The sequence below is a fragment of the Symphalangus syndactylus genome, chromosome 22 (assembly GCF_028878055.3).
Source record: "Symphalangus syndactylus isolate Jambi chromosome 22, NHGRI_mSymSyn1-v2.1_pri, whole genome shotgun sequence".
Classification (NCBI taxonomy): Eukaryota; Metazoa; Chordata; class Mammalia; order Primates; family Hylobatidae; genus Symphalangus; species Symphalangus syndactylus.
In genome coordinates, this window is record NC_072444.2 from 57,712,429 (window position 1) to 57,734,664 (window position 22,236).

At 38.9% G+C, this 22,236-nt stretch overlaps 1 protein-coding gene across 11 annotated transcripts in view; it reads right to left on the bottom strand.

The window, feature by feature from the left end:
• Positions 1-22,236, bottom strand: part of NCKAP5 (NCK associated protein 5) — a 1,005,982-nt gene that overhangs the window by 222,267 nt on the left and 761,479 nt on the right. The gene's annotated exons all lie outside the window — the stretch shown is intronic.

The window sequence follows — 22,236 nt, forward strand, 5'->3', positions numbered from 1 at the left end:
AGCCTGATAAATGCCTAAGATACCAATGTGTTTGAACCCTCTCTACCAAGAAGCAGGTAATTCAGGTCAGGAAAAAGACTGAGAATTTCTCCAGAAATAGGAATTCTTGACCTATGATCTACACAAAAACTGAAAAAACAAAACAAAACAAAAACCAGAAAGAAAAAAAGCACAGACATAGTCATTCTAGGAATCATTTCATCCAAAAGAGGAAGCCACTTATAAAGCAAGTTTAAACAACAACAATAAAATTACACACCCATCCAACTGGTGCAAATGAAAAAATCTTACATGGCAAGTGTTGGTAAGAATGTAGAAGAACAGGTACCCTCATGTGCCACTGGTGGGCGTGTAAATTACTACACCCATTTTAGGATACTTTGGCTCAACTTGCTGATAGAGAAGATGCTCATAGCTTCTGACCCAGCAATGCATTGCTAGGTATAACCCCTGTAGGTACCTGCAAACACATCTACCAGGATGGGTGTACACATGGGTTCATAGCAGCTTTGTTTTCCAGCCCTCAGACAGAAATCATCTAAACTAAGATTGACAGTACAATGAATAATTTTTATTAATAAATTTATATAATGGGATACTATATAGAAACAAAAACCAGTGAATGAGAGCTACATATTGAATGAATCTGGCAATGAGAACATTGAATGAAAGAGGCACAACATATATTTAAACACACACATAAAATCTTCCAACATGATTCTACATACAAAGTTCAAAAACTGGAAAAATTAAATTATATTGTTTAGGGACACATACATAGGAGGTAAACCATATTTTTTCAAAAAGCAAGGAAATTATTATTACAGAAGTCAGATTCATCATTACCACTAGTGGGGAGAAAGGAAACTGTGATAAGACAGGAGCCATGGGGTGCCCTAGGCTACTAGCAATGTTTCATTTGTGGACCTGGTGGCAGGTACTCAATGTTTTGCTTTATTATTTTTTAATTATAAATATACATTTTTGGGCATACAAATGTGCAGTCTTCTGTAAACATATTTCACACACACACACGTACACACTCTAATAAGTAACAGAGCCCTAGGAGAGGGCCTGAAGGAAAATTGTGGAAGGGCCCAGGTGTACCTGGGCATTCCACTGCCACTGTCATGGGCCCAGCAGGTGGACAGCCCATGAGATGAGAGAGGGAAGACAGTGAGGTGGATGGAACCAGGTGCTGAGGCGAAGCGACAGGATCAAATGCGTATTTTAAGGAAGGAATCCTGGCACCAGCAACAAAGAGCGATGGAAGGGGAAGATGGGGAGATCAAAAACATGCTATTGTAGCATTCCTTTCAAGGTTGACCTACCCCTGAAATAAAACAGCGGCACTAAGGCGAGGAAGACCTACATTTGAGAAAGAATTCAGTACAGATTCATCAGCTCCTAACCAGTACCTAGATGAGAAGGAGAGCCAAAAACGACACTGAGTTTTATAGTCTGGGTCTCCGCCAGGACGATAAGGTCTTTAATAGAAATGGGTAACAAAGTGAGATAAAGTGCCATGGGAGATTTTTAGAAAAAAACCTATTGCCTTGCCATGTAATGACTTTTTTTCTTTTCCTACAGGGAAGAAAAAATTGCAATGAATGTATGACTCTAGTTCTTAAGTAAAGTATGCCAGCAGTCACAGCGACCTCTCTCCCTTTTCTTTCCATTGTTTGCATGTTTGTATGAAATTCTTTTGTTCAGGGATGCTGACTGCTCACTCTAACTCTCCTTGTTCTCTCAGGGACGAATATCGTCCCTTTGCTTCAGAAACCACAGGATTAAGCTTTAGGGAGATTATATTAACCATTTAATTTGATTATCAGGCGTGATCTCTAGCCTTCCCACTCAGGACCCCTGGCCTTGCAGCTAGTGGTGCAGATGGACAGTAGCGGGGTGACAGAGGGCCGCCCTCCACCCTGCTCCCCAATTTCATCTGCCTCCAGTATGGGTGGGTGAGCAGCAGTGGCTCAGGAGCAGCAGAGGCTCGCAGCCTCCTGCCGTTCTGCAAGGACAGGAGGACAGTGTGCCATAGGGGTAAAGCAATGTCTAAGTGGAATTTAGCTTGGGCACTGCCAGTAGCTGAGAGGGAACATAAGGACTTGGGAAACCCTTTGACTTGTTTTTGTCATCTGGAGTGTCCTTACTTTGCTTAAAAAATCGAAATAAGGGCCAGGCGCTGTGGCTCACGCCTGTAATCCCAGCACTTTGGGAGGCCAAGGTGGGCGGATCACAAGGTCAGGAGATCGAGACCTTCCTGGCTAACATGGTGAAACCCCATCTCTACTAAAAATACCAAAAATTAGCTGGGTGTGGTGGCGGGCGCCTGTAGTCCCAGCTACCCGGGAGGCTGAGGCAGGAGAATGGCGTGAATCTAGGAGGCGGAGCTTGCAGTGAGCCAAAATGGCGCCACTGTGCTCCAGCCTGGGTGACAGAGCGAGACTTTGTCCCAAAAAAAAAAAAACAAAAAACAAAAACAAAAAAAAAGAAATAAGATCTGGCCATGAGAGAGAAGTTACTCTTGATTTGTAGCAGTTCTCAAAATCATCATTCTTTGCAGAAACAATTATTAGTTCAGTTTTGTATATATATGCAGCATGAGAGCAACATCTGGAAGACATCTAGCCAAGAGCTGGAAATGTAGGTCTAGTTTAAGAAGTCAGGGCCAGAGTCATTGCTGTGGCTGTGACAGAGAAGAACATGGAAGCTACAGAAAATGATGATGATGATGACAATGACAGTCAACAGGTGCTGATGATTACTATGTGCTACACTCTGTGCTTAGCCCTCAACAGACTTTATCACAAGTAATTCTTCCAGCAACACTACAAAAGAGACATCTGTTGCTAGCCCCATTTTACAGATGTGCAGTCTGAGGCTCAGAATGGTTGAGTGGCTGTCTTCAGGCCACACGGACCTAACTGAATCAGAAGCACTCAAAAAAAAAAACACAGTAGGCCAGGCGCGGTGGCTCATGCCTGTAATCCCAGCACTTTGTGAGGCCGAGGTGGGCGGATCACCTGAGGTCAGGAGTTTGAGACCAGCTTGGCCAACATGGCGAAACTCTGTCTCTACTAAAAGTACAAAAATTAGCCGGGCGTGGTGGCAAGCACCTGTAATTCCAGCTACTCAGGAGGCTGAGGCAGGAGTATTGCCTGAAATCAGGAGGTAGAGGTTGCAGTGAGCCAAGATCATGCCACTGCCCTCCAGCCTGGGTGACAAGAGCGAGACTGTGTCTCAAAAACAAGCAAACAAACAAAAACAAAAAAACAAAAACACAGTAAACTTCTCAGCGTTCTGAACTTTCAATTGTTTTGTCATAATGAAATTATGTGAAAATGAATCCCATTCTAGAAACCACATTTCCTGTTTGCAAGTTCAAGAGCTAAAAGTGGGTGGATGATGTTTGGTTTCTCTATAGAGAACTGGCAAGCAGCAAGGTTTGCTTTGAAAATCGTGGAAAACGAAGAGTGCTAACACATTCATACACCACCCTAATTCCTCTCCTTCTAGCTTTTAAAATTTCCTCCGTTTCTTTGTGTAAGTGAGTGGGTAGGAGTTGGTAGATATTTCTAAGCAGTTAGGACCCTGAGGTGATAAGGGTTGAGGGGAACTGAAATGTAATTCCTTATCGAGGGCTAGATAAAGGAAGAATAAACACCTCAGTTTACAGCTCAGCTCAGGTGCAATAACAGACATGTAGGCTGAGAAGCTGGCAGCCACCAATTTTATTAAAAGATTTTTCTGTTTGAATTACATATCATTTTACCAAGATAATATTGAATCATTATGCATACTGTGTACTTCTCCAGTGATGCTACCAAGGAGGTATTTTATACCTAGATGATGTCTCATAGCGAATCTTTTAAGTATAAAAAGAATGTGGTATCCAGAGACCTGGCTTTTTAGTTGTAGTCTGGCCTTTTAGAAACATTGTCCAGCAGCATGATGTGGCAGAGAGAATGGCTAGGAACACACGGTTTCAAGCTCTTGCATTTAATTACTATGTGACATTGATCGAGACACTGAACTCCTCTTAGCTTTATTTTTTCCCCCTCATAATCTTACTAGACCACATCATCTCCAAAGTCTTTCGCAGCCATAAAATCTCAGACAGTATGAATTTATATAGTAATTATCCAGAGATAAATAATCATAGAAGCATAGTTTGAGGTGACAGAGGATGAAACTTTAACTGTCTTCATAGTAGAATAATCCATTTTATAAAATTGTGAAATATATGGTGCTCACTTCTTCCTTTCTTTGATTCCATGAGAGGGTCAGCAAACCTCCACTAAAACCCTCAGAGCATGGCTGGCCTTATTCTCTAAACCAGACTTTGATGCAATCTGTTGAGCAGAGAGAAGCATAACAAAGCCAGAATGAAGTCTCATTAAGACAAACATGGATGAAATGTCAGGCTGGAAACAGCAAAGCTTATTTCTATGTCTCAACAGATGGCTGGGAAAACAGTGTCTTGTTGATCTTGTTAGAACAAATTATATACAAAGAAGCTCTCTATATAATGATAGAGTGTGTATGCAGTACTTGAGTGTATTTAACATACTTATATATACATACGAATCAGAGTTTCTCAACCGCAGCACTATTGACATTTTAGGTCAGATAGTTTTTTATTTTGAGGGGTTGTCCTGTAAACTGTAGAATGTCTGGCAGCATCCCTGGCCTCCACCCACTATCTACAGACATACCTTGGAGAGAGACATCATGAGTTTGATCATGGATTCTAGATCACCGCAATAAAGCAAATGTCAGAATCAAGCAAGTCACACAAATTTTTTGGTTTCCCAGTGCATGTAAAAGTTATGTTTATATTACACTACTACACTATAGTATATTAAGTATGCAACAGCCTTATGTCCAGAAAATAATGTACACACCATAATTAAAAAATAGTGCATTGCTAAAAAATGCTAACGATTATCTGAGCCTTCAGCATGCTGGAATCTTTTTGCTGGTGGAAGGTTTTGTCTCCATGTTGATGGCTGCTGACTGACTAGGGTGGTAGCTACTTATGGTTGGGGTGGCTATGGTAATTCCTTAAAATAAGACAACAATAAAGTTTGAGGCATCAACAGACTCTTCCTTTCACAGAACATTTTTCCATAGCAAGCAATGCTGTTTGATAGCATTTTACCTACAGTGGAACTTCTTCCAGAATTAGAGTCAGTCTTCTCAAACCCTGCCAATGCTTTATCAACTAAGTTTATGTAATATTCTGAAATCTTCATTGTCATTTCAACAATGTTCACAGACTCTTCACCAGGAGTAGATTTCATCTCAAGAAATGACTTTCTTTGCTCATCCATAAGAAGCAACTCATCTGTTCAAGTTTTACCAGGTTGCAGCAATTCAGTCACATCCTCAAGCTCTGCTTCTAATTCTAGCTCTCTTGCCATTTCTGCCACATCTGTAATTACTTCCTCCACTAAAGGCTGTTGACCCCTTAAAACTTATCCATTGGGGTTGGAATCAAATTCTTCCAAACTCCCGTTAATGTTTATATTTTGACCTTTTCCCGTGAATCACAAATGTTCTTAATGGCATCTAGAATTGTGATCCTTTCCACAAGGTTTTCAATTTATTTTCCCCATATCCATCAGAGGAATCACTCTCTCTGCCAGAAATAGCCTTATAAAATGTCACTACTTCTTAAATATAAGACTTGAAAGTCAAAATTCCTTGTTGATCCATGAGCTGCAGAATGAATGTTGTGTTAGCAGGCATGAAAACAACATTAATCTTTTTGCACATCTACCCCAGATACTTCAGAGCTCTTGGATGGCAAGGTACATAGTTTATGAGTAGTAATATTTGGAAAGAAATATTTTTTCCTGAGGAGTAGACTCTCAAAAGTAGACTTATTAATAAAATATTCTGTGAACCATGCTGTAAACACACATATTGTCACCCAGACTTGGTTGTACCATTTACAGAGAACAGGCAGAGTATGTTTAGCATAATTGTTAAGGGCCATAGGATTTTTCAAATGGTATATGAGCACTGGCTTCAACTTAAGGTCACCAGCTGCATTAGTGCCTAACAAGAGAGTCAGCCTGTCCTTTAAAGCTTTGATGCTGGGCATTGACTTCTCCTCTCTAGCTATGAAAATCCTAGATGGCCTCTTCTTCCAATATAAGGTTGACCCCTACATCAAAAATCTGTTGTTTAGTGTAGTAGCTTTCATGCATTATTTGAACTAGATCTTCTAAATAACTTGTTGCAGCTTTACATCTTCACATGAAGCAGTGGTTGTTTCACCTTGCACTTTCATGTTATGGTGACGCCTTCTTTCCCTAAACCTCATGAACTACCCTCTACTAGCTTCAGACTTTTCTTCTGCAACTTCCTAACCTCTCTCAGCCTTCACAGAATTGAAGAGTTAGTACCTTGCTCTGGATTAGTTTTGGCTTAAGGGAAAGTTGTGGCTGGTTTAGTCTTCTATCCAGGCCACTCAAACTTTCTCCATATCAGCCATAAGGCTGTTTTGCTTTCTTATCATTCATGCGTTCACTGGAGTACCACTGTTAAATTCCTTCAACAACTATTCCTTTGTATTCACAACTTGGCTGTCTGGGGCATGAGGCCCAGCTTTCAGCCTGTCTTGGCTTTTGACATGTCTTCCTCACTAAGCTTAATCATTTCTAGCTTTTGATTTAAAGTGAGAGACATGGGCCGAGCACGGTGGCTCATGCCTATAATCTCAGCACTTTGGGAGGCCAAAGCGGGCAGATCACTGGAGGTCATGAATTCGAGACCAGCCTGACCAACATGGTAAAATGCCATCTCTACTAAAAATACAAAAAATTAGGTGGTGTGGTGTCATACACCTGTAATCCCAGCTACTTGGGAGGCTGAGGCATGAGAATCGCTTGAACCCAGGAGATGGAGGCTGCAGTGAGCTGAGATTGAGCCACTGCATTCCAGCCTGGGTGAAAAAGCGAGACTCCATCTCAGATAAACAAACAGACAAACAAAAACAAACGATGAAAAAAAACAATTAAGTGAGAGACATGTTACTCTTCCTTTTACTTGAATACTTACAAGCAGTGTAGGGTGAATAATTGGCCCAATTTCATTACTATTGTGTCTTAGGAAATATGTGGCCCAAGGAGAGCAAGGGAGACAGCAGAAAGGCCAGTTGGTGGTACAGTCAGAACACATGCAACAGGTATCATGTGCATCTTATATGGGTGTGCTTCATGGGGCCCCAAAACAAGTATGTCACATCAAAGAACACTGATCACAGATTACCATAACAGCTGTAACAATAATGAAAATGTTTAAAATCTTGTGAGATTATACAAATGTGAAAAGGAGACACAAAGTGAGCACATGCTATTGGAAAAATGGTACCAACAGACTTGCTCTATGCAGGGTTGCCACAAACCCTCAACCTGTGAAAAAATGCAATATTCACAAAGCACAGTAAAATAAGGTTATGCCTGTACTAGTAGCATCCCCTTCACCTAGTTTTGATAATAAAGATGTCTCTAGACATGGCTAAATGTCCTCTGTGAGAGATACACATACAACCACACACACACACACACAAACACACAGATACACATATGAATTATTGTACATATTCATATAAACACATGTATCAATGACATCAGATCTATACTGGCATGGCACTTTCAACTTCATGAATAAATTTTCTACATTTTTAGAATTAGAAGGGTTTGAGGTATCAAGTCCAACCACATAATTTTATAGAGTATGAAAACTGTTATGAAAACAACTGTTATTAACAACTGTAGCCCAGAAATGTAAATAATGACTCTTACTCAGTGACTGTAATTTATCTTTTGTTATTAGACACGAGAACACCAGATCGAGACCAGCCTGGCCAACATGTGAAACCCCATCTCTACTAAAAATACAAAAATTAGCCAGGCATGGTGGCGGGCACCTGTAATCCCAGCTACTTGGGAGGCTGAGTCAGGAGAATCGCGTGAACCCAGGAGGTGGAGGTTGCATCGAGCTGAGATCACGTCACTGCACTCCAGCCCAGGTGACAGAGTAAGACTCTGTCTCAAAAAAAAAAAAAAAGAACACCAGAACTGGAAGAGATCTCAACTTCACTCAACCCAGACTCTATTTTACAAAGAAGAAAGTTACATCTCTACTTTTTGCTTTTCTGCCCTTCTACCCATTACACTGATTGTTTGGATCACTTGTTCTGACAGATTTGGTATTAAGTGAATCAATTTTATTCTTCAAAGTAGTAGAATCTGTGCCCAATTATTAGGAGAGACAACCTTTGCAGAGCATATTCCCTTTGTTCAGGTAAGTGGTGACAGTTTGAGTCAGCTCCAGGCTCAGAACTCACACCTGCTGAGTTCCACTTAAGTTTTGTGGTAGCAAGAACACAATTATCTAGTCAACTGCTCTGGAGGGAACATCATCTTGAAAACATGACCAAATTCACGCCACTGTAATTAATCAGACAACTGCTCTAGTGTGATCATGGTTATCACTCCACAGAATTGGAATTGTCTTTTTAAACCCGAGGAGACACTGCTCACTTTAAGGTTGAACTTTATAGAAGCTGGTCCCACATTTGGATGCTAATTAGCAAAATAATACCCACAATGCAACCTGATTAAACGTTTCACCCATGGGTGGAAATGCATTAAGTAAACAATGCTGTAAATAAAATAAGATTGTGTCAACAGGATATATTTATGTCAGTATGAAAAAATACTTAAAATCCCTTAAAAATAGCTCTTCATATTTTAAAAACTGTCCTAGAATTGCTATCTTCTAAAGATGAAGATTTTGGGGGATTATCAAGATAGGACTATAGAAAGAATTTATTTAAAAGAGCAAAAGGCAGTGTTGCACTGTGCATTAATTGCATGTAAAGATACACCAGGAACTTAGAAGGGTCTGGTTCCAATTTGCAAATGTTAGTACAGTACATGTTTTCATTCCTAATCATATTACATCATCTTTGTGTGTTTGAGGGCACAGATAAGACTTATTCAAACTTCTAGTTGACATGCATTTTGCTTTTGAAAACCAAAGGTTCTCATTTTCTATTAGCTTTTGTGCTACTAGTTTCACAGCATTTGAAGATTTCTGAATTTCTGTGTATATTGGTTTTTCCACTTATCAACATTCATATACAGAAGCAATTATTACTGTGAATCACCATGATAATAAACCCGATTTTACAACACCAAAGTAAAGAGAAATCTGTATTTAATCTCCATTTGCCTGTACTGGAATGAAGTATTCTTAAATCTGAGAAAGTCAATTATTATTCAAAGAACAATCACAACATAGTTAAAAACTGAGCAATCCAGGACAGCAGAAGGTATAAAGGAGCCATTTATCAGACACCAAGGGAAAAGGGAAAGATGGTTGATAGCTGAGGTGTCCAGTTAAAACTCAACTAGCAACGCAAATTTCTGGTGGGTATCACTGATAAAGGTCAAGGGGAACAGAGTTATGACAGTGAACTTTAAAAACACCGACAGGAAACAAGAGTACTGGTTTCCACGTGGGTTGCCTTGCTATTCACATAAAACCATTAGTCCTTTCACAGAAGGGTTTATTGATTTACACAGATACTCGTTTGTCACACCCTGTAGAGTACATTAAAAGCTGCCCAAGTACTTCAAATGTACTCAGCAAATTTGCCTTCTCACCTGTGTGCAGTCTGGAATCTTGGCTGTAAGGTAGTTTTCAGCGTAAAAGCCTTGATTGAAGAGAAAGTCAGCAATTTAACAAAAGAATCGCCATGAGGCCTCTTTGTGATGTCTTACCAAGAAGCTGCTCTCATGGCTGGTGGACATTGATGGGGAATTCATCATATGAAGGGGACTTAACACATTAGATGCACAGAGATTCACAAAGGATGAACAACACAGTTTTCCTCTTGCTCATCCCTATAATATTACTGACTTCCTATGTAGTTTGTCACTTCCGCCAGATGTGACTGCCACATGCCCAGTCCTGTGTCATGTATGGGAGGCAGTGCAGAGTAACTGAGAGGAGAGATGGCTTTGGCATCCACTTAGGTAGGTGTGAATTCTGATTCCACAGCTTATCAACACCCTCACCCCGGGTCACTTGCCCTCTTTACCATTCAGTTTCCCAATCTATAAAATGGGAGTAAAAACAGTACCTGGATCACAGGTTGTGGTGAGGGTCACATGGGATAATGCATGGAGAGCACTGAAGAAGACGCCTAGTCCAAAGTGATGTCACTTTGTAGAGCTGCAGCTCCTGCCCCCCTTGCCACATGGGCTACTCATAAATTAATTAACATTAATTTAAACCAAAAATGCAGTTCCTCAATCCCACCAGACACATTTCAAATGATCAATAGCCTTGTTTGGCTAAATGGCTACCATGCTGGACAGCACAGATAAAGAACATTTCCAACACTGCAGAAAGTTCTATTGGATAGCACTATTCTAGAGGGTGACTTACATAGTTTTAACTTTATTAACTAGTTTTTAATAGGCATTATCATTTAATCTGAGGCACAGGCCCATGTCTGATAGTCACTGAAAATTATTTAATGTGTTGATGTCACAAATGTATGTTGACAGACCTCAACTCATATTCGTATCACTTCCTTTCCTTCTAAATCATGCTTTCATGTTTATCTCAATTTATCCTCACAATATCCTTGTCAGGTAAATACATTAGACATCTATTATTTTCATGTCACAGGGGAAACAGAATGTGTGGTATATGTACATTCAGATGGGAAAACAATATCTTTTGGAGGGTTTTGAGAGTAAGAAACAGATAAGGCAAGGAAGACTACTTCGGAGGAAGTTCTTATTTTTTCTGATTCAAAACTAGTAAGAGTTTATTAGGAGAAACTTGAAAAATACACCAACTATGAAGAAAGCAAACATCGTTGAAACTTATGCAACCCATGCGTAATTACCATTAATGTTATAATGTAGCTTTTCAGGGGTATAAAATATATATTGTATGTTACAATTTATGTATTGGGTGATAATTTTTTTTCTTGTGACATAAATTTTTCCCACACCATTAAAAATATTCGATAATGGCCGGGAGTGGCGGCTCACGCCTGTAATCCCAGAACTTTGGGAGGCTGAGGCAGGCAGATCACGAGGTCAGGAGATCGAGTTCATCCTGGCTAACATGGTGAAACCCCGTCTCTACTAAAAATACAAAAAATTAGCCAGGTGTGGTTGCGGGCACCTATAGTCCCAGCTACTCAGGAGGCTGTGGCAGGAGAATGGTGTGAACACAGGAGGCAGAGCTTGCAGTGAGCCGAGATGGCACCACTGCACTCCAGCCTGGGTGACAGAGTGAGACTCTGTCTCAAAACTAAATAAACAAATAAATATTAAAAAAAATTTGATAACATAATGCATGCATAAGATTGTATTATGGGGTTACTATACTTTAACCATTTCTCATGTTTGCTATTTAAAAGAATGCTGCAAGGATTATGCTTAAACATAAATCTCATTTTACATCATGGAGTATTTTGGAAGATAGAGCCCTGCAATTACAACTACTGGAAGAAAGACCTAGAACTTTCTCAGGGACTCCTAGTACATAGGATTACTTTGCTTTCTGGAAAGGCTGTGTCAAATTTCACTTCCCCAGGAGCATATGTGAGAATCACTGCCCTTCTCCAGCACTGATTAGTACCATCTAAACATTTTGCCAATTTTGTACACAAAACATCCTCTTTTCTTATTTCACTTTTTATTGCCTTGGTCGCATGTGAGGCTAAAATTTTGCCTTGTGTTAATTAGCTAACGGTATTTTCTAGTCTGTGAATTGTCTCTTCATACCTGTTGCCAAGCTTCCTGTCACAATGTTCCTGTCATGAGTTTATACTAAATCTTCATAATGAGGATAGCGAAAATCTAGTTCTGATGTTTTCTGTTTGTCCTGTAATGTTGTTTCTGATATTTCTGATATTTTTATGTTCATAGCATTTAAATGTTTATAAAGTCAAATCAATCTTCTTTTTCCTTTGTGATTTCCTTCATTGATTTTGTAATCAGAAAGTCCTTTTCCCGCCCGAGCAAAGTTAAATAGCCACTTTTGTTTTCCTCAAGCTTAATAATGTTTCAATTATCTTTTTTTTGGTACATTTATCTCTTTAATCTACATAGGATTTATGTTATGCTGTCACATAAGTATCTTCTTTCTTTCCAAATAGTGATATTATTGTCCCAGAACATTTCCAGAATCAGTTTTGCTTCTGCGTTGATAGACAGTATCTCCTTTACAACTATTAAACTGTTAAATTTTGCAAGACTATGGCAGCATGACTTATTCTGTTTTACGGATCTATCTTATCTAAAACTGTAATCACACAGTTTTAATTACTGTAAGTTCACATCGTTTCAATATATGATATGGTGAGCCAGCATTTGTGAGTCCTCTCTTTTCGAAACATTTCTTGGCTTGTTTATTGTTCTACATGAACTATAGAACCATTTTAAATTCTCCCCATAGCTCTCCTCTAATTCTACTGATTTTTTCTACTTGTCAAGGTTTAATCCAACCTTATATTTTGGGAAAAAGTATCAGCTTTGTAATATTTGGCCTGCCTATCTTGGAACATGGTATGTCTCTTTATTAAATTCTGCCTTATTTCTTACAACGAGTGTTATAGTTTTCTTTAAATTGGTTTTGCATATTTTAAAAATAGTATTTTATAATCTTCATTATATTTATACACTGAATTTTCCCAATAATTTTTGAGCCACTATTCCTCATTTAGAGAAAACTACTGATTTTTGCATACTCATACCTGACCACCTTACTGCACTCTTTATCCGTTCTAATGCTCTTCCAATTGATTTTCTCAGGTTCGTAGTGTATACTATGCCACTTGCAAATATTTTTTTCCTTCTTCTCAATAGCCACAGTTTTATTTCTGATTCACATATGAAGGAACACAGCAGAACTCCAAAAACCATGTTAACTAAGTATGCAGATTGTTGGCGTGATGGTTCCTGACTGTAGTAAATAGCTCCAGCATATTTTTCTATTGAGATTGCTATTGGCTACCAAATAAAGCTATTCTTTATCCTGTTAAAAATTATACATTTAGTTCAAATTTTCCAAGAGTATGAAGCAGAAACTGGTTTGGAATTGACTGAAAGACTACTGATCTATTATTTTTCTAAGATAGTGTTTGGATTTCTTTGCCAGATTTGGGCATCTCTCCATCCAACTATAGTTACTGGAGTAGATAACAGAGCAAGAGAATTCTCTAAGGCTTGAAATTTTACAAGAATTTGTGCACAGACTACCTGACTAGAGGGACTGAATTCCAGTTTAACTAGATGAGGGACAAATTAGCTGTTAATGAAAGTGCCAACAAAATTATAGAAGCTGACGGCTATTTTCTAGATGAGAGATTGTACTGTAAAGAGAGAGGCATTTTTGGAGTTGTCATCGCCGTGCAGAGGTGATATGGATCTTGCACCCCAACCAAAATTTTGGTTTGGATATTGAGACTGATAATACCACATGCACATGAAGAAGGCATGAAAATACTTATAGCTCCCATAATGAGGTCTTCTGGGGAGATTAGGGGAGACCGCCAAACAGATCTGAAGTAGCTTGAGAGAGCCCAACCTTGCATAGTTTGAACTTCCCACCTGAGCCAAAGGAGAAAGTATCAGACCAGATGTGGAGCAGAATGGAAAGGGATAGCGGTGAGGCTTCAAAGCTGCCAGCAAACATAAAACATCGAGTCGAACTCTATTACAGTTGAGGTTGAAGAAAGATCAGAGGAGCACTGATTTGATGATGGAGAAAGAAGGCATGAAAATTGATGGCCATTGACCTTAAGAGTTTGGGGGGCAAAACAGCAATTCTCCAAATATTTAAAATTGCACAATGAATAAAGCATTCCGGGTACAATATAATTTTCTTTCTTGACATGTTTTACTTGAATGATTTACTGTTTTGCAGAAAATTTACTGAATTTACACTGCGTCCAAGGATTGTGACTTTTGTAGCATAATCAAAATCATTGTTGTTGAAATTCCAAAAGAATATTTTAAATATGCAAGAGCAGAAACATAGAGAACTTAGCCTTTTCCTAACATTATTTACATTACTAAACATTACTTTTTCCTTATGAATGGTGACAAAATATTTACAACAACATAAAGAAATACAAATACCTAGAAACTGAAAACCTTTTAGTCCATCCTCAACTCATAACAATGATCACCTAACCAAGGTTAGCCATTTTTGAGGCTGAATATAGACTTTTCCAACCCAGTTTGATTCTTTACCTAAAAGGTAAAATAGCTTGAGGACACACCTGGCTCTAACTTGGGCATTTCAGTGATTAAGATCACGGGGTCAGCAAAGTCTTCAGGGCTGCTGCTTCTCAAAAGTTTAGAGTCCTCTTTAGTTTAGCCCAGAAGGCTATAAACTCCCACCTTAAGACACTCAGTTTAGCTCTTAGAGACTCTGTCCATATTTTCCTCTTTGTAGGTGGGAAAAGATACTTCCTATGTCACATGACTGAAGCCATCATCTGTATGTGCACTTAAGAGGCAGTATGACTGCCTCGTAATCAAGGCTCTTACCACTCGAAGACACATTTTAGAGGTGTTTAGATAAACATCTCAGTTAATGTAATCATTCTCTTTTTTCTTTTTTTTTTTTTTGAGAGGGAGTCTTGCTCTGTCGCCCAGGCTGGAGTTCAGTGGCGTGATCTCGGCTCACTGCAAGCTCAGCCTCCCGGGTTCATGCCATTCTCCTGCCTAAGCCTCCCAACTAGCTGGGACTACAGGCGCCCACCACCATGCCTGGCTAATTTTTTGTATTTTTAGTAGAGACGGGGTTTCACCGTGTTAGCCAGGATGGTCTCGATCTCCTGACTTCATGATCCTCCCACCTTGGCCTCTCAAAGTGCTAAGATTACAGGCGTGAGACACTGCGCCCGGCCTACAATGTAGTCATTCTTTATAAAGCCTCATACCCAACAGAGATATATTTGGTTAATGCTTTTGTTTATAAAAGCTTATTGGTCACAATAAGCAACTCCTCCTATACCTAGACACTTTCAACAGTTACAAATTCTTTCTTTAGATTAGATTTTCATTTCTGTAACCTTTACTTATTAACTCCTTTTTGCTCTTAAGAGCTATATTAAATATATCTCTATGGGGTTACACAAAACATTTTTTAAAATATTTACACATCTAAATTACATCAACTTGATTTTTCTTTCCCTAAATTAAGTAGCTGTGGCCTGATTTCTATCTTTTCATACAATGTGGTTTTTAGGTGCTTCACCATCTTGGTTGTCTTTTCTCTTTCTCTTCTTTTCTTTCTTTCCTAAGGCACTCTGGTCGGTCAATTTCTGTCTTGAAATGCAAGTATCCAGAACCAAATCCTTTAAGATGTGGTCTGAATGGGGTAGACTGTGGCAGGACTGTGTTCCTCCAAAAGGATATTATTCTTCTATCGAATATCCTCCAACTGTCTTAGCTTTCAGCATAATCTTGACTAATACTAAGCTTATCTTCAACTACTCTCCCACGATTTTTCTTTTCATGCTAATTGTTTTTAAGCCTCCTGATTTAATAAACTGGTTTTTAAGCCAAAAATGCAGGAGCTGTTCTAGGATATTAAGATATGAAAGACTATCTGGAATTCTGACTTTGACAAAATCAGTTATGCTACCTTCCCAGTTTGGATTACCTTTATGTTATATTATTATATATGCTGTATAATCTTCATGTTCTTGATAAATTATGCAGTTCTAAATCATGGAGCCCTATGGCATAATTCTGAAATATCGAAGTTAGTCTTTATTGGGGTCAGCTGATTACAATTACGAATCTTTCTAACTGAAAGATCAGCCAACACACAGTTCTTCATCCTCACTGAACAGTGTCATAAGTAATCAGATATTTTGTTGAAATCTTGGTGTGATCAACTTATGGCAATCTCATGGTGAGCAGTTTTTAAAAAAGTCAATTAAAAAAGAAAATACTGGCCAGGTGCGGTGGCTCATGCCTGTAATCCCAGCACATTGGGAGGCCAAGGCGGGAGGACCACTTGAGGTCAGGAGTTCCAGACCAACATGGTCAACATGGTGAAACCCCATCTCTACAAAAATGCACAAATTAGCCATGTGTGGTGGCACATGCCTGTAATCCCAGCTACTCAGGAGGCTGAGGCAGGAGAATTGCTTGAACCTGGGAGGTGGAGGTTGCTGTGAACCGAGATGGCACCACTGCACTCCAGGCTGGGTGACAAAGCAAGACTCCATCTCAAAAAAAAAAAAAATTATATATATCTATCTTAGTTTTAGTATGATCAGGCTATATCCAATGATCATGTCTTTCTTTCTCATTTGCTCCTTTTTGGAAAATTCACAGGCAGCAATCTCAAGTTTCTTATGCTAGGGTATTCAAATTTTCCCCTTTATCAAAATGAAGACTATATTATCTTCTATATTCCATTTCCTCAGAGATTATAGACAATGGTTCTGAGATAATATCCAGTACTTGGAATGTAATTTTCCTGACTGGGAGATGACTCATCCAGAGCAGCTAACCGCTTGTGTTCTATCTCCTCGCCAATCTTGGGCATTGATTCATCCGTTGTGATAATTACTCCATCCTTCCCAATGTGAGGAACACTTCGCTTTACAGAAACTACAGACAGAAAACAGGAGGTGACTAGCTTTGTCATTTATGGCTCCTGCTGCTGCAAATGCTGCTGTTTTCACCATGTTACCAAAATCTCCAAGTGGTTGAGAAATCATATGATTTTTCTTCTTAGAGGGATACGAGTAGCAAGCTCTTAAAAAGCCCTTACTCTATGTGCTAGGCCTTGCTAAATGCTTAAAGAATCTTATTTAATATTCACAGTAAGCCTATTATGGAAGTGCAGTCATTATGCCCATTTTACAGGCAACAATGCTTACAATTAGAGCAGTTAAGGAACTTGCCTGAAGCACGGCTAGTGAAAATGTGGAGTCAGGGGTTTTCTGATACCAGCAACCATAATATTTTAATTTTTTTTCATTTCTAATTTTTATGGGTATATAGTAGGTGTATGTATTTATGGGGTACACGAGATGCTTTGATACAGGCATGCAATGTGTAATAATCACATCATGGAGAATGGGGTACCCATCCCCTCAAGCATTTATCCTTTGTGTTACAAACAATACAATTATACTCTTTCAGTTATCTAATATTTAAAAATGTACAATTATTATTGACTAGAGTCACCCTCTTGTGCTTAGTAGGTCTTACAAATTCTTCCTATTTTTCTGTACCCACCCATTAACCATCCCCATCTCCCCCGAGCACACCCCCAACTACCTTTCCCAGCTTCTGGTAACCATCCTTCTACTCTCTATATTCATGAGTTCAATTATTTTAATTTTTAGATCTCACAAATAAGTGAGAACATGGGATGTTTGTCTTTCTGTGCCTGGCTTATTTCACTTAACATAATGACCTTCAGTTCCATCCATGCCTTTGCAAATGACTGGATCACATTCTTTTTCATGGCTGAATAATACTCCATTGTATATATGTACCACATTTTCTTTATCCATTCATCTGTTGATGAACACTTAGGTTGCTCCCAAATCTTAGCTATTGACTACTATGCTACATTGCAATTCATTTTTTTCTTTAAATATAAAAGTATATTTTAATTACTGTTTTAGAAACTATAAAGCTTATATCTATAAGCTTTGGATTGGATTGGATTTGGAAATGAGACTGCATCAAACAATGACCAAAGAAGACTCATCCATTCTAGGCCTTTTCTTTTGCCTGGTAACTCAGAAGTATAATTCTGTCTCATAAGCACCAGTACTCATAGGCCCAGTTAGTTACTCACAACACAGCCCTTTTCCACAAACGGATATGCCACATCTCTTAGGCCTGGCTGGAATACTGATATTCTTTGCCATGTTGTCTTCTGACTGACACCACCTATTCCGTAGAGAGACTTCACTGCCTGATTCCCACATCTCATTTGTTGCTAGAGAATACTGTGACTGGATGTCTTTCCTTCCACCTATCTCATGACAGGGGCCTGACCCACTCACCCAAGTAACTGCACATGATTCATGGATCTTTCAAGAAACAAACTGCTGGCGGTTTCAGACTCACATCTTACAAGCTGAAAAGGCACTTGTAACGCAGGTCTTCAAAACATGGCTTCTATTTTCTTTTCTTAAAATCTAATCTTTAGACTCTTCCTGATGCTCTAGCTCAGCCAGCGTCCAGCTAGGAAATCAATTCCAGTGAACTACAATTCACTTAAAAAATGTAAATTTGGTTGACATTCTGACTTTTTGGCAAATTTTAGTTCATTGTTGACTTTTATATTTTATGATAGTATTCTTGTAAGTTTATGCCTCTCTTGTATCAGGTAATAGTCTTTCCTTCCTGCAAAATTCCAAGTCCTTTAAAAATCAGATTTTGTTGGTGAACTCCCTATGGGATATTTTAGTTAAATATCTCACTGTGACCTTCCCTTTTTCCTACTGCAGTTCAAAAGGTTTCTTTTGTGTTTGCATGTGTATAAATACATGCAAATGCTGGCACTGTTTTCTAAGCATTTCCCACATAGATGGACATATTGTCCTTTGCTCTCCTATGTGAACTCCATAAGCAGAGAAAGGGCCCTGGTTCCCATCCTAAAGAGGTAACAGAGAATTCTCTCTGCAGCACAAAAAAGGAAAAAGATTTATTATTCCCTGGATCCTATTACACACATCTGCTGAACTCCCCCATGGCTCCTGTAAACTGCAGGACTGTTGATTACTGGGCCCTCCCAGGCCTTCCAAGCTGCCTGAGAGCTGGCCAGTGGCTGCTTCTTGCTGGTGGTTGGAGGTGCGCCCACAGTGTCTGCCTGGAGGAGCCTGTGAGCTGGGGATATCTGCAGAAACTACCAATCTGAGCTATTAAAGAAAACTGGTGAAAGAGTGGTGTTAGAAAAGAGTACGCATAGTTTTCTATTCAGCAGAGGGCTAGCTCTCAAACCCTTCTGTGCAAAGTCAGATGCTGGCCTGTGGTGACTGTGTAGCAGTGAGAGAAAGAGGCAGGCTTGGGCACCTCCAACAGGACCATACAGGCACTGCTGTGCCTGAAGTGAGCCAAGCTCTCGCTCCCTGTGGCACAGTGCCCTTTGAGAAAAGTCGTCATATGGTCCAGAAGAAGAAATGTATCCTATCCTAGACTTGGTACATAATACCATTTTATTCAAGTACATGAGTAGGAAAATGCATTCAAATAATCCATAATAAAACTTTGGACAGTCAATCAGGGTTTTTCAGAATATATAGATAGATTTCATCTGTAGAGCCTTCAACCCTCTGTGGACTATGTTTCTTTTTAGAGCCCGTCCATGACATCACAGTTGCTCATTCAATGAATATTCTGATATCTTATTTCCTAAAGATTAAGTAGTGTGTACATATCTACAAACTGCCCTGCTTCCTGTGGTTCCTTTGATGCTGATTTGCTTCCTTAAGCCTTCCTTCCTTCCAAACCATGAATCAGGTCCTTCCAGAGGCTAAGAATTAAGTTCACAAATAAGGCGACTCCCTCACTGTTTCCTCTGCTTTCAGAGGGGCGAAAACACTTCCGGGACAAGTCAAGAATTTATCAGATGCTCTGCTTTCGGCAGCCTGAAACTTTCAGCAGGAACACGATAGCTGAAATCCCATGTCACTTCTTCTATTGAGGCTTCCGTTTAAATCAGGTGAGATTAATCATCCTCCCCCTGTATAGTCTGCTTCTAGTGTTATTTCACACCCCTCCTAATTTGTGCTTTGAAATGATATAGAATTTTTGAGAACAACTTCACAAATTTCCAGTTTGCTTTCAAATTTGAATGTTATCCATACAGAACATTAGAAAGCACTCAGTGTTTAATAACCTAATAATTTAATATGCTGCCCTCAAAATACTATGGTCTCTTCCCTATATTTAAGACTTAGACCTAAGACTTGTCTCAATAAATTATTCAGCTACCATCACCAGGGCCTTTCAGCTACAATATGCCCTGGTGATGGTAGCTGAATCATTTATTCAGACAGCTCTTATTTATTGATTATCCACCATGTGCCAGGTTCCTACATAACACAGTCAGTCCACACAGAAATATTATATGTTAATCATGCACATCTAGCTTGCAAATAAGACAAAGAGACTTTAATAAATAACATAAACACAGATCTGACTATCTTTACGCCATGTCACAGATAGGAGAGATTCTACAGCCGTATGGAACCTGGGTCATTATACTATTTATTAGCTGTGTCATCTCAGGTGTGATGCTTAACCTCTCAGTGACTTAGTGCCTTCATATGTTGACTAGAGACAAGAAGAACAATAATGTGGTTTTATAAAGAATAAATAAGAGGTGAAAACTGATAGACTATGCCTGCTACCTAGTTAGCTCTCAACAAATGTTAGCTGTCATCTTAATTTTTATTTATACCTATAAATCAATTTTTTCCATAAGGCTGGTTCTAAGCATTATAGATGTAAATGATCACTTTGGGAGGTGGATGCTGATAAAGAGTATTGACTGGGTTCTGTGGCTTTGCTTCCCACCAAAATGCCTCTTGCAAATTATGCAAGACAGTACCTTGCATAACAAACATTTGGATATTTGAATAAACAAGCCTTCAATTTTTAATATATCTATGTTTGGAAATACCCACAAAGAACAGGGCTCATATTGACTGCATGGAGAAAACTCTTGTCATAATTTTCCATTCTCTCTATCCTCTATTAGCATACTTATGCTCTTCTTCAATCTATAAGTAAATTTGAAAAATAATGGAATTCAGATTTATTTATGAAAATGAATCTGCTTCCTCGTTTAGCCCAACGGGCTCAGTTGGTAATATTTCCCAAGGGGTCCTTTTAAGATTCTTAAAGTAAACATATAGTTAAAACTCGCACCAGTTTAATACCCCTTGAAAAATAAGCGTAAGAGCCTTAATTGCCTTTTTCTTGGCATACATCAATTTCTACACATAAAAATGCAGTACTGAGTAACAGCAGTAAGCCAAATTTCTTTCAAATAGCACATCTGTGTGAATAGTAGCTGTCCATTATGTTTCTTAAAATCTAGGAAGCTAAATCATATTTGTCAAAAGAAACTTTATAATAAAATTTAAAAAGCCTAATTCGTGTGCAAAGAAAAAAGGCATAGAAATGTTTCTTTTTAAATTAATACAAAACCTTCCCACATGCTCCAAAACAGTAACAATTTGATGTTAATATAATTCATTGTATAGTCTTTTATGATAAAAATTTTAGAAAAAAAATAATGAAGTGTAAAATATAAGCAAGATGGGAGAGGAAATTTGGGGAAATTTTAACTCATCTATTTTTTAAGTAGAAATTGACAATTCCTGAGATAGCCCTGTTTTCTCTTTGGCCCCCTTTCACAAATAGTGCCATGGACTAATACTACCTTTAAAATACAACTGCAATACAGACTCTCTGAAACCTAAATGCTGGGAGTAGGGCCAGGAGAGCTGTGTTTTAAAATTGAGAACACAATGGGATCTTGTACCACGGCAACGTTAAAGGACTTCTGAATTCTATGACCACTGAAGGTACTCAGCACTTTAAGACCTGTGCATTTCACCACCCGATAATTTTATTTCAGTACAAATGAGATAGTTTTGTAAATCTGATGGGTCACTGAGAAATGAATGCTGCTTAAGGCCATCAGATAAAAAGCCTATCAGGAGGAAGTGTGATAGCCCTGGATATGTGTGTTTTGTGGTTTCATCCTTAGAGCAACACTGCTGTATGATGATATCCCAGAAAGATCATAGCTCTTATCCTAAGTGTCCCAAGAGGCAATCTAAGATATTACCAGAGCTCAGCCAGCCATCAAGTAAAGCAATGGCCAAAAAAAAAAAAAAAAAAAAAAAAATGCCTATTGCATACCTTCTATTTCAGCAATTAGGCCTCTAAGTATTCATCTAAGGAAATAATCTAAATGTTTATTTAAAATATGCACAAATAGAAGGGTGCTGGTTGCTGCGCCAGATGTGACGAACCTAAGACTAGATGGACCATTTGATGGATCTGCTAGACTTGTGGCTAAGGGCATCCAGTGTCTCCTCCTTGAGTTTATATTATGGGGAAGGAAGTCTGAATGGTGAACAGTGGCATACTGTGCAGAACTGTATCACATGAGAAGACG